Here is a 16,481-nt window from a genome sequence, read left to right on the forward strand (position 1 = left end):
CCATAAATTCTTTGTTTTAAAAACATCAAGGCCTTTGATACAGTACAGTGCTTTTCAAGAGATTTGCTAGTAAAAATTAACCAGTGGGGTGGAAGGGGGTTTCCTGATGTGCCTACCTGTATCACATTTCCCCAGCCTGCTTTCTTCCATTCTAAAGATGGCATTGCCTGACCTCCTGCTTCGTTACAGTTTCTCAGTTTTGGTGGATGCTGGCACAGCTAATGTGTTATCATGAAAAACATGATAACTGTGGAATATCATTATATTTTGGGGCCAGAATCACCTTACCATAATCTTGGAAAGCTTTTTGTGTCAAGTGATTTTTTTTTTTTTAAATGTACATCCCTTCTTAAAATGCCTATTATAGAAGTTTGTGCTACATATTCTATTTGATTCCCATTTTCACTTCTTATAGTTGGCTATTACCTTCCTGCTACTGCTTTGTTTTTTGTTTCATTCTGGAACAGGTTTGAGGAATGGGGGGTTGAGGGTAGAGGTAAGAAAAAGGCTCATTTTTGCATTTATTATGCCAGCTCTGTAAGAGACTTGATCACTTCAGTGTTTCACCATTAGATTGCAGCTCTGTTGCCATCCAAAAGCTGGGAGCATTGTTAGAGACTGACAGTAATTTCAGAGGCTGTAAATAATGAGAAGAGGAGAAATATTTAATCTACTTTTAAGAGTTTCAACCTGAACACCTATGTAAAAGGTATGTAGTGTTACCAAATTAAACTTTCAGAAACTGGGAAGGAGCAGTTACTCTTTAATGTGCTGCCTCCACTTAATTGCTTGGGAGAAAAATAGTATGCACTCATGAAATTAGTATATAAAAGGAGAGTCAACTTAAGGTTACAGGGGCAGCTTGGTATTGCACAACTATTTAGTATTCAAAAGCAAATGCTTGGCATTTCAAAAATGTATTTTAGTGTAGTTTTAAAACAGAAGCTGCTTTTTAATTGTATCTCAGAAACACATCTACACCCTCATTTCTTCCTCTGTTGTTGTCATGAGCAAGATTCAAATCTCTCTATAGCAAATATCTCTCCTTTGTGAATCAACAGTAAGTAGATGGAAGTAATAGGCAGTTTATTTAGATGCAACTAAAACCAAAGATATCCTTTATAGCAGTTAGTGTAACAGTTTGCAATCACAGAAAAAGAAACTTTCTGATCCTCCTTTCTTTAAAGTTACTGACAGAAAAAAATAGTGTAACTGTGGTAATTATGTACTTACTGCTGCATTACGTTGTGTAATTCTTACCTGTAAAGGTTTGTTTAAATTAGTTTAGCTTTTCAAGTTGTAATTAGGTACAAAGGCATTCTCTTTTTAAGAATGAAGTGTTAATGTGCTCTATTTACTGTCAGAAATGTAGAAAGGTGATTTGGAAACAGAATGAGCCTTCATTATTTATCAAGCAAAATATCATCAGCCTCTTGAGGTAATACCACAGAAAGTAAATGCCCCACTCTCTTTTCTTTTTTTTTCAAAAAAAAAGGTCAATTTCCAGGCATCCTATATACATGTTTTTGCCATCAGAGATACACACAAAATCAAATCTCTAGCTTCTTAAAGATGTCTTTACTCCAGTCTTTTACCAAAGATTTGGGCTATTTGATCTTCTCAAAAGACCTTGGTTTCTTTTCTTAGACCTTGCTGCAAGTAAAATAATCATGAAAAGAAAATGGTCTCCTGTGAATGCATTGCAAATAGTTTCCTCTTTCTATTTTGAGCTCTACATCAAGTAGAGTAATCTTAGACTGTAGTTTTTCAGTACTTTTTAATTATTCTCACCAGCATCTTTTAATCTAACCTGAGAGCGCCTTTTGGAAAAGAGAGGGACATCAGGTGTCTTGTTTCGGTTTTTATTTGGTATTTGTTTTGGTTGAACTTAAATGTTTCATTTATTTATTTATTTTTGATTGTGTTATGAGTAAGAATATATTGGTTGTATTTTCAGTTTGATACAGTTTTAATTTACAGCAAAAACAAGTAGAATTTAGTTTAGCCTTCTGTTTGTGAGTTGTTAATCTGAGTAAATAAAATTCCAAATGTTAAATAACAGTTAGTTGAAGATTACAGACTGTGTGCAAATGGAATGAATTTGTCAGAATGTTTTAAAAATTTAAATAATCAGGCAATTTGTAAAAGCATCAAAAAATTTACGGGTGGGAGTGAGGGTTGTGTGTACTAAATTATTTCCTACAAGGCGTTTACTTATGTTTGTTCACGATATAATCTAGTGTTTCAGACCAGATGCCTTTCTTCAGAAAATGAGTTAGATATGAGAAAGATTATTTGGATTTAAGTTGTACAATGGGGTGGCAATTACAATTGACTAGATGATTAAAAAGAAAAAAGAAATCTTTGAATCTAAACAAACAAGATAATGCAACTCTTTAACTGAAAGGGTGTTGAACTGTTCCCACAGTGTTGACTGGCTCTAGAGAATAATTTGCCTCACAGATTCAGTAATTTCACGCGGATCTTCTTTACTCTGTCCTGCAACACTTTCCTTGTTTAGAAATGTAGGAATCTTAATAAAAGGGTAGAAACACCAGAGTAATATAATGCAAAAGGGGACTTGGGAAAAGCATCTGGGGAGTTTTATATTCAATAAAGAAATAAAAATCCAAAGCAAGATTCTGAGAAAGGGGAGGGGGGAGAGTGGGAAAAGGGGAAAAAAAAAAAGTCCACACCACAGATGCTCAAGTGTTCATTACCCAAATCTTTGCAGGAAGCGATTGAATAGAATTACCTACAAAGAGAATGTGGCATTTTAACATTATATAATCATGTTCCTCATGGCAGGTGACATCTATCTCCTTGACGGAGACTGTATCTCAAAAATACATTCACTGAGCTGTCTATAAATTCAAATAAACCCTGCAATTTAATTTTCAACATATCCATATGTTTGAGACTCAAGCTTTCAGCAGTGGAGTACAGTTTGTTTTGATACTACTGTACCCAATGAATAAGGAGGAAACAATGCAGTGCCACTGCAGCTATAGCCAGGTTTGGCAGGGGGCTGCAGGAGAGAAAGGGTTCGTCCCAGTGTCCTGGGTCTAATTCAAGATCCAGTGAATAGAATTTCCCAGAAGTTCATCCTTTCTTGTTTGGTCAAACGCAACATTTTTCATGGTTTAGAGGAACTATGTCATTACTTAGTTAGAAACACAAAGAACCAAATGTGTCATTGTGTACCATGGAAATGCAGCCAAGAGTCTTTTAAGATAAAATAAAACCTTTAGTTCTTTAAGAAAAATAATACAGTAGAATGCGCACTCATTTAAGTTCTTCAGTATGTATTTTCAAAATATCTGATCAGTTATATTAACGTGCAAGAGAGAGAACACCTGAGACAGCTGCTGTAACAAAAGGAAAAATGCAGCAGTTATTTTCTGGTTTTCAAAAAGGCATTTCCAAAATACGTCTCATTCCTTTGTGCATGCCTGATTGTATATTTGCTAATCAAAAAATAGTATTTCCTTATAAGCTATATGAGGGCTGAAGAGACAGCTTGAAATAATGAACAAACAAGGATTCATTTGCTCTTCTGGAATGTGACAGATACTGTAGGTTGAGAAATGTAGTCTTATAATGGTAGGTCTATTCACGCAGTCAGTTAGATCCATGAGAGTGTATTGGGATCGGCATAAAATTCCTAATAGCTTAAAGCATTCAAAGATGCTTCTGATAGCAATCACCACCAGAGCTACAGAATATGGATTGGGGTATCAGGTGCTTGGTGGTTTCATTCCAAGTTTTTGGTGCAATCTGTGGGTCTCTAGTGGTAATGTGAAATTTTGGGTTGAAGCATACCAGAACAAAAGGTATTAACTTGACTATCTATTAGGTCTAGATTGGGCCTGACACTACAAACTTAAAAGGGGAAGGCAAAAACTCACCTTACACATCTTGCTCTATGAAGACCTTAGTTTTGGGAGGATGTGTGAATTCAAATCAGTTCACCCACATGTGTGCTTCTCAAGACAGATAACCATAGGCAGAGTTTTGACTACGTTGTGCGAATTAAAAAGGAGCAAGGAACATCCTCCATTCAGTGGGGTGGACTGGCCTCACTAAGTCTCAAACTTTATTCAGATAGTCTGGAAATGTCAAATTCTGTTAAACTCAGCAGTTGGGAACCTAACCTGTGACATACGGTTGCAAAGGTATTTTTGGTGACATATTTAGCTTTTATAGAGCTGGCAAAGTACTGTCTCACATTTTGCCACTGGTATTGAAGGTTTCTGTCTTTATTTTTCATACTTGAACCTTTTAAAGGCCAAAGTTGGGATGTATCAGACTTCTAGAACAATGAATATTTGTACAACATAGAATGAATTTGGGTTCTAAAATGAGGAAAAGTCAGTACTCAGGTTCTCCAGGTCAGCTCTTTTCATCAGGGAAGACATGATGATCTCCCATCACACCATTAGTGGTTTGTTACATAATAGGTAAGAGGGTACTAATTTTTAATGTCTCAGATCATATTATGCTATTTCTGTTCTTCAATGGCAAACTTTCTGAGCTGTCCAAAAGTGCCAAAAGTTTGTTACTGATAACTGCTGAGACTATAATGGTCAGTATGTTCAATAAATTTTTCCTGCCAGGTATATATTTAATCACTTTTTTTTTTAATAGAGGAGAATTTGGTGTTGAATATTTTCGTACATCTAACATGAAGAAGTTAGACATATATAGCTAGCTAATAAATTATGAAAATACATATTTAGATGACCTGATGTTAAGATACGTGTTTTCATGTCATCTTCATACTCTTATTATGAGGCCTTCAGATTTGAACCCTGGCCACTGATATTTTTTGAGATAATAGAATTATGTTGACTTATTCTGCCAAGCATATGGTCCTTGAATTTGTGGAAGTTTCTGTGTAAAGTTTCAGTGAACTTTTCACTGCTGTTAGATAGAAGGATCTTGTTGTGGAACAACTACATGGAATAGTTTATCTTATTCACATCTAACACAGAGCCTTCTTAGATTTTGGTTTATGGTTTGGTTTGGGTTTTTTTGGTTTTTTTTCAAGATGGTGTGAAATTATTCTAGAAGAAATTAAATAATTGTAGTCCTTGAAAACAGTCCTGTAATGTGCAGTTACATTCTAATCAGCTGCAATTTTCTAGTCTTTCAATTTTCATCAGCCAGCATCATCCATATGTGTGGGAATTTTCCTAAGTCTTCTGTTACAGTTGTTTGTTCTTTTTTCAAAAATATTTTAACTAAAATAAAAGGGAGCAAACATTTAAAAAAAAATGCAGTTGTGTAGCTTTGAAAATTTATTGCACAGCTGGGGGCATTTAAAGAACTTAATTAACAAGCTCCAGCCTTAACATTCTCTCTCTTTAAGGGAAAAAAATCAGTTAAGGTTTGTCCAATTAAATTTTAGGAGAGTTTGCTGATAAAAAAAAAAAAAAAAAAAAAAAAAAAAAAAAAGAGAGAGAGAGAAGCTCCAGAATAATGAAAACTTGCAAGCTGATTAATTCAGTGGAAAGCTGTTCTGTGCATAGTTTCCACAAACTCATAAGCACTTGGGCATTTTTAGCCCAAATTTAATTATAGCCTTTGATAATCAGGCTTCGCTCAAAAGAAATCCCCTTCTTCCCATAATACTTGATGATGTAATGCTCTATTATAACTCAGAACTCTTCCCCCAGCACCAAAACCAAGCTGTCTTCATGTCAATGGAAAAAAAAAGGTGACCTCTCCTCTCAGAGTTTTACATTTCATGTTCTGGAAACTGATATAGATCATCCAAGGCTGTGTGTTTTTTGTTGTGTTTTGGGTTGTGTTTTTTTTTTTTTTTTTAATTTGCTACTGGCTGAAAACAGCTAATAAAGGCTCAGTTCAAAGCCGTCTATTTCTTAGTGGGGGGGAAAAGATGTTATTCTGACATCATTGCTCTGAATGAGCAGCCCGCAGTTCATACAGTATACGCTCCCCTGGAATGACAAATTTTCTGCCTTTTTCTTGGGGGGAATGTTCAGGCAAAAGGAAAAAATGCATGAGAAGCAAAGAAAATTCATTTGTATAAGCTGGCCCCCCTACTGTGGAATTTTCAATTATATATATCTAATTATGGCTGTCAGTTGATGAATTGAGAAAAGACATTTTTTGTCCCCCCTCCTTTTTTTTGTCTCTTCGTCATCTCTTCTGTTAGAATGATTATAGCACACTTACACAACTAATTGCCTTACTGCTTATTAGTGATACAATTATGCAGGCCAGACTCCTTGTGTGAACAACCATCTGCAGAGAAAAAAAAAAGTGACACTATTCAAAACTATCCATAATTTAACCAATGTTATTCCAATGCACTGAGCTCAGACAATTGTTGGGCCTTCATATTTCATACCCACCCTGGAAAAAGAGGGTTGTGGGGTTTTTTCTTTTTTCTCCTCTCTTTCTCTCTTTTTCTCTGTGCACTGTTTCACCTCTTTAGACCCACTGTGAATTGGAAAGAAAGGAAGAGAAAGAAGTGCTTCGTAAGTCAACAAAAAGGAGGGAAGTGAAGCATAGCTAATGCCCATTCCTCCTGTGGGCAATTTTTCTTCAAATTTTATACTAATAGGCATTTTTTTTCTGCTTTAGAAACAGTTGAGAAAGTGCAGATGTCCTGACCACAGAAATCTGTGTACGTACATTTGTTGGCTTTTAAATGGTTTTAAAGCAACTGATGTACAACACAGAGCAGAGTAGAAAGTTTGCAGTGCATGTAATTGGTTCTTAGGAGAATGTGAAATGAATGTCTTTATATCACAGCTCCCAGAGTGGTAGGTGTTAGAAACCAAACAGGTGAAAATGCAGGAGTCAAAACAAAGCTTTGTGTGTTGCTGATTAAGCTAATGTGGAATATTTAAATGTCTAAAAGATACTACTTTTAAGTAGTAGCTTAGAGATAATGTCAAAATGGCTGCTGGGGAAAGGGGGTGGAGAACAGCTTTATTTTTGTCATTTACCTTAGTTTCTCTGTACAGTTGTATTTGTCAAGTCTCTGAAATGTCAGTCTACTGTTACTGTGTTTTCAGAATAAGTAGGAAGACAGTAAGTTGTTGTGGAAACCAGAATTTCTTTTTCTCTTTTTTAAGTCAGTATGAGAATACAGAAACATACCTAGGAAGAAAGAGCAAAACTTAGTGTCAGTCCCTCTCAACATGTGTTGCTGAAGGCTCTTAATTCTTTTGGCTTACTAGAATGTAGTCTGACTGTAAAATAAGGAAGAATTAAGACATTTACAATCAGTCTTGGAGGTACAGTTACAATTGTCTTGGAGATACAGTTAAAAATGCACAGTTCTTACATTTCCAGGCTTTTAAAAATACCAGTGTCTGTGTCAAGGAGAAACCATCAGATGGCTTGAAAGAGGAAACTTGCCATTCCCGCTCTTTCTAGTGCTGTTTGACTGTCATCCTTACAACAAGTATAGACTGAAGTATACATGTTTATGCTTTTGCTTGTACTTCTAGAACTTTTTGGCTCTGTAGACAAGTGTTCTGATATAAGCTTTGGCCTGGATTTGAACCTTTGGAACTTGGAGACTTACAGTTTAGAAATTTAGTTCTTCATCCTGATTCATTCAGAGTAAGTGTAGTGTCATTTATCTGTAACAATTTTAATGCAGTGCCCTGTTATTGTGAGCATGCCTATTAGAACAAGAATAAGCTCTATTTGTCTTCAAATAGGATTCCTGCAGTTTTGTTCATGGAGTCTCTGAGGGGGCTCCTTTAATCTCAGTGATTTAAATGCACATTCAAAACCGAGAACTCCAAATTCCTTAAAAATGGCATACTTCTAATGTCCAATTTATATGAGGGTAGAGTTACAAATCCAGCTTCTAATGATTCTATCTTGAACTTCTCAAACTTGAGTCCTGTCAGCTACCACAGGAAGGAAGAGAAGCACTGCCTTGAAAATTCATGTTGTACTTATGCCTCAGTTTCATGGAATGGACAATTTCCACTTTCGAATAATTTTTTGTTTTTCAGGACATGCATCTAAGTAGCATAGAGATGGGCTGTGCTTCTGCAGTTTGTCTGGTGGTGGTGTCATCTGCTGTGTGATTTCTTTCATCTTCAGTATATCAGTACAAGAGTTACTAATAATGCCAGTAAGAATCTTGCATTGAAAAAGCTTGCAGGCTGGACGTTAATGTGTTCTTGAGGGTATTCAAGTTTACCTCACCAATACTGTCTGTGATACAAAAGCTGAGTAACTCCATTTTGGTCTTTCCTTTCTGTTCTGGAAACTAAATCCTATTTTTCTGCATTCTGAAATTACAGCCTGAATCAGAGGAACAATAGTGGACATGGTTAATTGTTCAGTACCTCATAGAATACTTGCATACCAAAACACCTCATGTTTCTGACTGTAAAATGTACTGTTAATACATTTCTAATGTGTACTAATTAGTACACACTAATTTCAATTAGTACATTTCAGGCAACCTTACCTTCTAAGAAGCTTTACAGATTTGCTTCTTCACTTAAGTACGGAAGACAAAATATCTTTGAGCACTGCTCCCAGCAGTTAAGAGTAGTGATACCTTATGTTCCTCTCAAAGCACGTATTTTTGGTACTCTGTAGAGAGGAAAAACTGACAATCTAATTGTGCAGATTAAAAAAAAACAAAACAAACTTCTGTTCAATATGACAAAACATCTGGAAATCATCTGGACATCACATACCTGAACACTGGAGATCCCAAAAGGCAGATAAAGAGTTTCTGATGTTATAGCCTGTCCTGGGACCTTCCCCATGATGTTACAGTGTTTGTGGCAACAAAAACTGCATTGAACAACAAGAAAGAGAAAAACGCTGGTAGTATTTAAAAAATGTATTACCATGCATGCATGCAAGGCAGCTGAAATATGCAGAGACAGCTTTAATGCTGGCATATCGCACACTTTGTGTGCCTTACTTAGCATGCTTCAGAATTTTTTTTGATAATTTCTTGTGTGCATGTCTAGACTGTCTTGAAGCAATCTAAGCACGGTGTAACATGTAACTTCACATAAGCTTATTTATCTGCCAAAAACATGCTCTGCAAGTAGATTATTTTCTCTTTACTGGTTTTATCGTTCTCCGTTACCCACTCCTAAAAAACATGCAAAGCATGCACAGGCTTAATAGGTGCCAACTATGGGGATGTGTTAAAAAGTACTATTGCAGCATTTCCTTGCACTTTGTGAAGACTCACAGAAAGTGATTCCACAAATTGGCTGGAAGTGTGACAATGGCTGAAGGACAGTTATTTAAACATTGTTTACCACCAGAAGCTAACTTTTAAACTTATTCAGTATCTGTGCTACTAAAATATTTATTGAATTTAATTACTTAGAGACTGTCAGGAAGAATTAGCCATAGGAACCTTCTCATTTGCAAAGAACTTAAACTAATAAAAAGCAAATGAAAAAACAAGAGAGAGAGAAAATAAGCATGGAGGTGCATATATGCCTGGTATCATTTCAGATAGCTTAAGGTTTTCCAGAGGAGTTCTCCGTGTATTTTAGAAACAGCCTAGAAAAGTGGGTAGGGCACACTCTCGTGATGTGGGAAATCTTGGGGGTTTGTTTGTTTTGTTTTTTAATTTACGATATGAACTTCCAAAGTTTCTAAAATTTTGGTGAATAGCTTTGATCACCAAGCTGTTGAGTAGGCTAGATGTCATACTTTGTAATTTTTTTCATGGTAAATGACAGAATTAGTTTTGTTTCTGTCCTGGTTTTGGCTGGGATAGAGTTAGTTTTCTTCCTAGTAGCAGGCATAGTGCTGTGTTTTGGATTTAGTAAGAGAAGAATGTTGATAACACGCTGATGTTTCTAGTTGCTGCTGAGTACTGCTTATGCTAGTCCAGGACTTTTCAGCTTCCCATGCTCTGCCAGGTGCACAAGAAACTGGGAGGGGGCACAGACAGGACAGTTGATCCAAACTGGCCAAAGGGCTATTCCATACCATATGACGTCATGCTCAGTAAAGAAACTGGGGGGGGGGGTTGGCCGGGGAGCAGTGATCGCTGCTCGGGAACTGTCTGGGTATCGGTCGGCGGGTGGTGAGCAATTGCATTGTGCATCACTTGCTTTGTATATTATTATTATTATATTGTTACTATTATCATTATTATTTTACTTTATTTCAATTATGAAACTGTTCTTATCTCAACCCAGGAGTGTTTCTCACTCTTACTCCTCCAATTCTCTCCCCCATCCCATCAGGGTAGGGGGAGTGAGCGAGCGGCTGCATGGTGCTTAGTTGCTGGCTGGGGCTAAACCACGACAGTTTCTCATTGAAAAGCAGCATAATTCAAGGTCTTTTTCATGAAACAGGTGCCTTGTTCCCTACTAAGCTCTGCTGTTAAGGACATGTGCTTCTTTTATGAGTTCCATTATACCAAAGCCTCTTCTTGGGTCTCAAATAATTTCTGTGATGCCCCCTAATGGTTTTGTGTTTTGAAGAAATCCAGTGGATATGCATGGAATTCATAACTGCACTTGGCTGTTCCTGCAAGTCATATGATTTTAACATCTTTTAGAGGTTGTTGGGGTATTTCCTTTGCAATCCGCTTAAATGTACAGAAACTTTCACAGGAAACATTGGATTATAAGGGACCTCCATTCTCTTCTGCCTCAGCTAGTGAGTTAGGACCATACAGGAATAATCACAGGCTGATATGTTACTTGCCATTTTCTCCTCCTCTGTAGATAATAAATTAATTATCTATAAACCATGTTTCACAGTCCTTCTTGTTTCTGGTATTATACTGGGAACCAGCCTTGCAAATGTATACACATTTGCTGTCTGCTGTCAGATTGGGAACAGGAAAGTCTGCTTTGCCACTTTATGATGAAAAGCTACTGTCAGGGTTTATGATCTGATCCTACATAATAAATTAGAATAATTGAGAAGTAGAATAAAAATATACTTGACTTTGTGTGAGGGGAAAAAAAGAATGGGTTTTGAGGTAAAATAAACTGCTGAACCAAACAAAAAACTCCATCTCTTTACTCAAAATCACTAAGATTACATACAATGTGAGAAGCTCAAGTTTTTTCTGGTGAGAGAACTTTCAGGTGTTTACTTAGCTTTATGGAAATGGTCCTAAAAGACTGCTAAATATGTACTTCTGAGGTAAAATTTTGCATTTCTCTGAATTAGATCTTGAAAGCATTTTTATGGAAATTTTTTCTTGATTTTTTTCCTCTATTGGCTAAAGAGGATAAAACAAATACATGAAGCAAACTAATTAAACAATACTTTTTTTTTTTACCAAACATGAGAACTTTTGTCGTGGTTTAACCCCAGCCATCAGCTAAACACCACGCAGCTGCTCGCTCACTCCCCCTGCCCCAGTGGGGTAGGGGAGAGAATTCGAAGAGTAAGAGTGAGAAAACTCCTGGGCTGAGATAAGAACAGTTTAATAATTGAAATAAAGTAAAATAGTAATAGTAATAATAACAATATAATAATAATAGTAGTAATAATATACAAAGCAAGTGATGCACAATGCAATTGCTCACCACCCGCCAAATGATACCCAGCCAGTTCCCGAGCAGCGATCACTGCTCCCCGGCTGACTCCCCCCAGTTTCTATACTGAGCATGACATCATATGGTATGGAATAGCCCTTTGGCCAGTTTGGATCAACTGTCCTGTCTGTGCCCCCTCCCAGTTTCTTGTGCACCTGGCAGAGCATGGGAAGCTGAAAAGTCCTTGACTAGCATAAGCAGTACTCAGCAGCAACTAAACCATCAGTGTGTTATCAACATTCTTCTCTTACTAAATCCAAAACACAGCACTATGCCTGCTACTAGGAAGAAAATTAACTCTATCCCAGCTGAAACCAGGACAACTTTTCTGCACAATTCCTGTGCAAGAAGTGTTCAAGAATGTTTCCCGTAAATAATGTCAAACCGGCTTGAGGTAGGCATAAAGTAAATAAAGCAGCTGACAAAAGATGGAATGCTAGAATTTGGGCAAGAAAATTCCAAGCATGACTCTGCTGGCAGAATAATTGAGTCTTTCACTTCAGCAATCTTTTTATTTTGGATTTTTTAAAAAAAGTAAAAAGAAAAACTGAAAAAATAGTTACCATTGCCAAGTATCTATCCCTCAGAATTTAAGTAGGAGTCTGAACCTTAAAGCCGAGGCACAGAAAGCTGATTGCTTTAACTTTGTCTAAGAAAACAAACTTATTGTTACCTGGAACATTTTTATATATTTCAATAGCTGTCAACTCTTCTAATATCAGTTAAAACAACTCTCACAAAAGCTTAATTGTGGTATTATTTACAAATATTCTTCTTGTTAAAGCAACTTAATCTAGTAGTAGAAGAAATTAAATAGTACAAATTTACGTGTACTGCCCAGTGTCAGAGGATTTAAATGAGGATGTTATTTGGCCTGTAATTTTTTGTACTGCTACAGTAATTCTGCAAAAGCCTCTGGAGCATGACATTCAAAACTAAAGTACATTAAGATCATTATTTTTGCTGTAAGAGTTGTAAGAATTTACATAACCTTTGAAGCAAATGGTATAAAAGTATGAGAATAAACATATTCCGGGACTATTTTGAGTGATATATTACCTATATGAAAGAAGCCATTTCTGATATTTAGTTTTTTAAGACCTTACAAAAGTGTCGCAAGATCCACTGGTTTGATATTCATCTAAACAGAAGTTAAATCAAGATTATCTGTAAATATTTTTTTTTTTTTTGTCAGCAAGATTAACCGCTGAAGCAAATTTAGCTGTTGACATGGCAGGTTTGCCATCACTTCTTCAAAGTAGATGATCATGATAGTCCATTTTTGCCTTATAAATGTATTAATACACCTTTTGTAGGAAAGATCTCCAAAAGTAGCAGTGTGACAAGAATATGGGGGCCGGGGAATGATTTATAAGTGTGTGTATATATGTATATACACATAGTCTGTATATGCATTTACGTGTATATACCCAACCATCTATACAGTATTCCCTGTGCACTGCCTTTAGCTTTTCACTTGTGTTCTATTTTTTGAGCTGGCAGGCTGTAAACCAAATCAACTGCAAGTGAATTTGTATGACCCTGTGTTAAATCTTTGAAAGCATTTAATAAAAAAAAGCCCCACACCCTCCTCCCAGAATCTCTAATATTAGAATATGTACAATGAGATACCATAGTTACTTTTGATAAGTCAGACATTGCATTTCTTTTTCCCCCCAATGTTTTTAATTTTCATGTTGACCAGATCTGATCTGGGGACTGACATGATTATACCAACACAGGGACCTTAAAGAAGTCATGTGCTGTCACCAGTATTAAAGGGGGGGAGGGGGGGGGAAATCATGGCAAGTGAAATAACTTGCTTTGGTTGAGAAATCACTTAGCCTGTCATTATTTTACACAGCCAAATACAGTGCTGGCCATAATCTGCTGCCTTTCAAGTAGGAAAAAATACATTACTTATGCAGTGAATGTTTTTAATGTAACAAAGAGAAGGAATAAAAATGCCTTACAACAGTTTTATTAAAAACAAATTCCCACAGTAAATACATATACACTCTAGTACCATGGTGAAACAGCCAAAGACATCACTGTTAAGTGCTATGGGAAGTACTTATAAATTACTTGAAATAAAAAACATTGTTGCCTGGACATCAGGGTTGAAATGCTGCAGTTTGTAATAAATTAACACAGAACTTCACTTCCCCTCCTCTAACAAAGCAGCCATTTGTCTGAATAACCCACATTCAGCTGTGAGTTATATTTTCACAACTGCAACTGCATTCATTTGCAAATCATTCTCCAGTTTTAATGCTCAAGTTTTAAATACCTTAAGAACTAATAAATAAAGCAAAGTAGAGCAAACAGTTGGCTTGTAGCCTAAAAACTGGCCTAATTTCTGGGGTTTTTTTCTTTCTTCTTTTTCTTCTTTCACAGTAATTTTGTACATGTCTGACATTTCTTTAAGCTGTGTTTTGTTTTTAGTCTGAACATTTTTTCACAATATTTAAATTTAGTGAGAACATTTCATATTAGCAGCAAAAGTAAAGACGACATTTATTCAGTTTTGAATACTAAAATGCTTGTAAGGATTTCATTCCTTGACTAGTTTAGAATAATCTTTGAGTTACCTTGAGGTTTTTCTGTTGTAAATCACTTTTATCTCTTGCAAACAGGTTTTTATTTTTATTGATCCTGGGCTTTATGCAGAAGTTTTACTCTTGAGAATGAGTCTCTCATTTTCATAGATTAATTTTTTAATATAATCAGAGAGCTATTCTCTGTAAGAGAATCTGTTTTCATTACCTATTGGGTAAAAATGAAATGCAATACTTTATGGATATTTAAATAAACTCTTCAAAGTAGTATGATAGAAACATTTATTTCCAAAAGTTGAGTTTTGAGGTTATTTTCCTGGCATAATTGAAGACTGGTTTCTATAGATAGAATCTTAGGCTTTGTTCCACTTACTCGTTTTGAATAAATTCCTGTGGGCATGCCTGAAAGGGTTGGTAGTCATTTTCAGGAAGTGAAATTTAGGGAACAAAGTTACTTGCAGAGACTGCTTTGGTTTAGAATTGATCAAGCTTTCATAAAAGAGGATTTGAAACACTTCTACAAATCTCTTGTCTCCTTTTGTGAGGGTGGCCCGTCTGCATGGCAAAGTGTTTCTTAGTGTAAACAGTGTCCCATGAATAGAAGTATACAATTTTAATGCAAAACCTTAATTTACAAAAATACCTTGCGTTCATATTAGCTAGCATTGTACTCACTACTTTAGAACTAAGAGTATCAAGGTCAATGATTTGAAACTATTTCTTTTAACTGTAACTGCTTGTTTGTAAAAGATTACAGAAGTTTTTGAAGAAAAGCATTCTGGTTCCGGTTCCTGTCTGCACATCATCCTTCCCCACCCTCCAATTAAATGCATGTAAATCAGCTGCATACATACCAAACACCTGTGTGCTTAAAACTTGGAAATAATCTCATGTCTCTACAGATTTAAGCAGATAGGCTGCAGTGTCTTATTTCACATAATATCTATGCTAATCTGAGAGTGGAGGCAGTTCTACATATCTCTCCCCTCCTACCCTCCATTTAATTTAGAGTTAAATGTGTCTTCTTGCTGATCCAATTTAAAGTTATTCTGTTTTTCCCCATCTGCAATAGAAAATTATCTGTATTCTACTAGATCTCTCCTTTTGAACCAAATGGAGAAGAGAAAAATGAAAATACCTAGTTGACAAGATGGGAAGGGAAGAAACTGCCACTTTTGACATTAGATTACTTAGATTGCTTTAGCAAGACTTGTCTATGAAATTTGCAAGGAGCTTTTCTATTGCATACTACCAGTTACTGAAAGGATTAAAACGCTTCATATGCAACTTTTGTAAATTCTCAGCAATAAATAATGTAGTTATCAAATTACAAGTACTTTTTCATTACGCACATGAATATTCATAACAGTGAAAAACTGAGTTACTTTTATTTGAGAGGGTTTGTATGAGGATAAAGACGATTGCAGTTATGATTAAGAGGTAATAGTGTGACAGACTTTAGTTAAGACAAAATCTCTTCTCTAGTTAGCAGAGTAATTTCAGCAATACATCTTCTGTAATTTTTTTTAATCATGTAGTGATTACTTGTGTGGTGCTATTTGATTCTTTGGCCATCAGTACCTGATTAAGATTCTATGCTTAGTCCATCATTGCTTTTCAACAGGCCACCCATATGGTGTTAATGTTGAGCCACTGCAAATCCCTCAGCTTAGCACTGTATATTCAGTCAAAGAAGACTACGTGAAATGCTGGCATTAGCATATGTTCTCTTATTCTATTGACCTTTATCCATGGTATTACACTACCACTGGATCTTTGGAGTTGGTCCAGTAAGAAATTGGGTTGAAATTATAAAATTAGCCATCTGTCTATTAAAAACTTTACTGAGCCAGCAAGTTGGAACAAATGAACACAATGATGCAATGAAATGTAACTATCATTTATTAGGTGGACTTTGGTTTTGATTTTCGGTATGTTTTCTTTTCTTTCAACTATGAATGGAGTTTTTTTCCGTAAGTCTTCCATTGTGATTTCTTATGAGAATATGTGCATAGTTGATGAGAACCTATGTCTTTAAATTCATTAGGTATTAATTTATCTTCCTGTATGTTATTTCCATTTGATATTCTGAAAATCTCTCTCTGATCATTAATAAAAAAAGTATTTTTTTAAATGAAATTAATTATGTAAACTTGATATTCCTGACATCTTTTTTAAGGATGGGTGAGTTTTTTCCTTTGTCTGGTTTTCTTTTCAGTCTAGTTTCTATGATTTTTGAGTCTAGAACTACTGCAGAAATATATAATAACTTAAAGCATGATTGCAATAGAAGTAATTAGTTGTTCAAGAGCTACAGTTTCAAAGAGCTTGAACACTTTCCCTCTTCGATTGCAAGGTCTCTGTTAAAACTAGGAACTGC

This window comes from Pelecanus crispus, chromosome 8 (genome assembly GCF_030463565.1).
Source record: "Pelecanus crispus isolate bPelCri1 chromosome 8, bPelCri1.pri, whole genome shotgun sequence".
Lineage (NCBI taxonomy): Eukaryota > Metazoa > Chordata > Aves > Pelecaniformes > Pelecanidae > Pelecanus > Pelecanus crispus.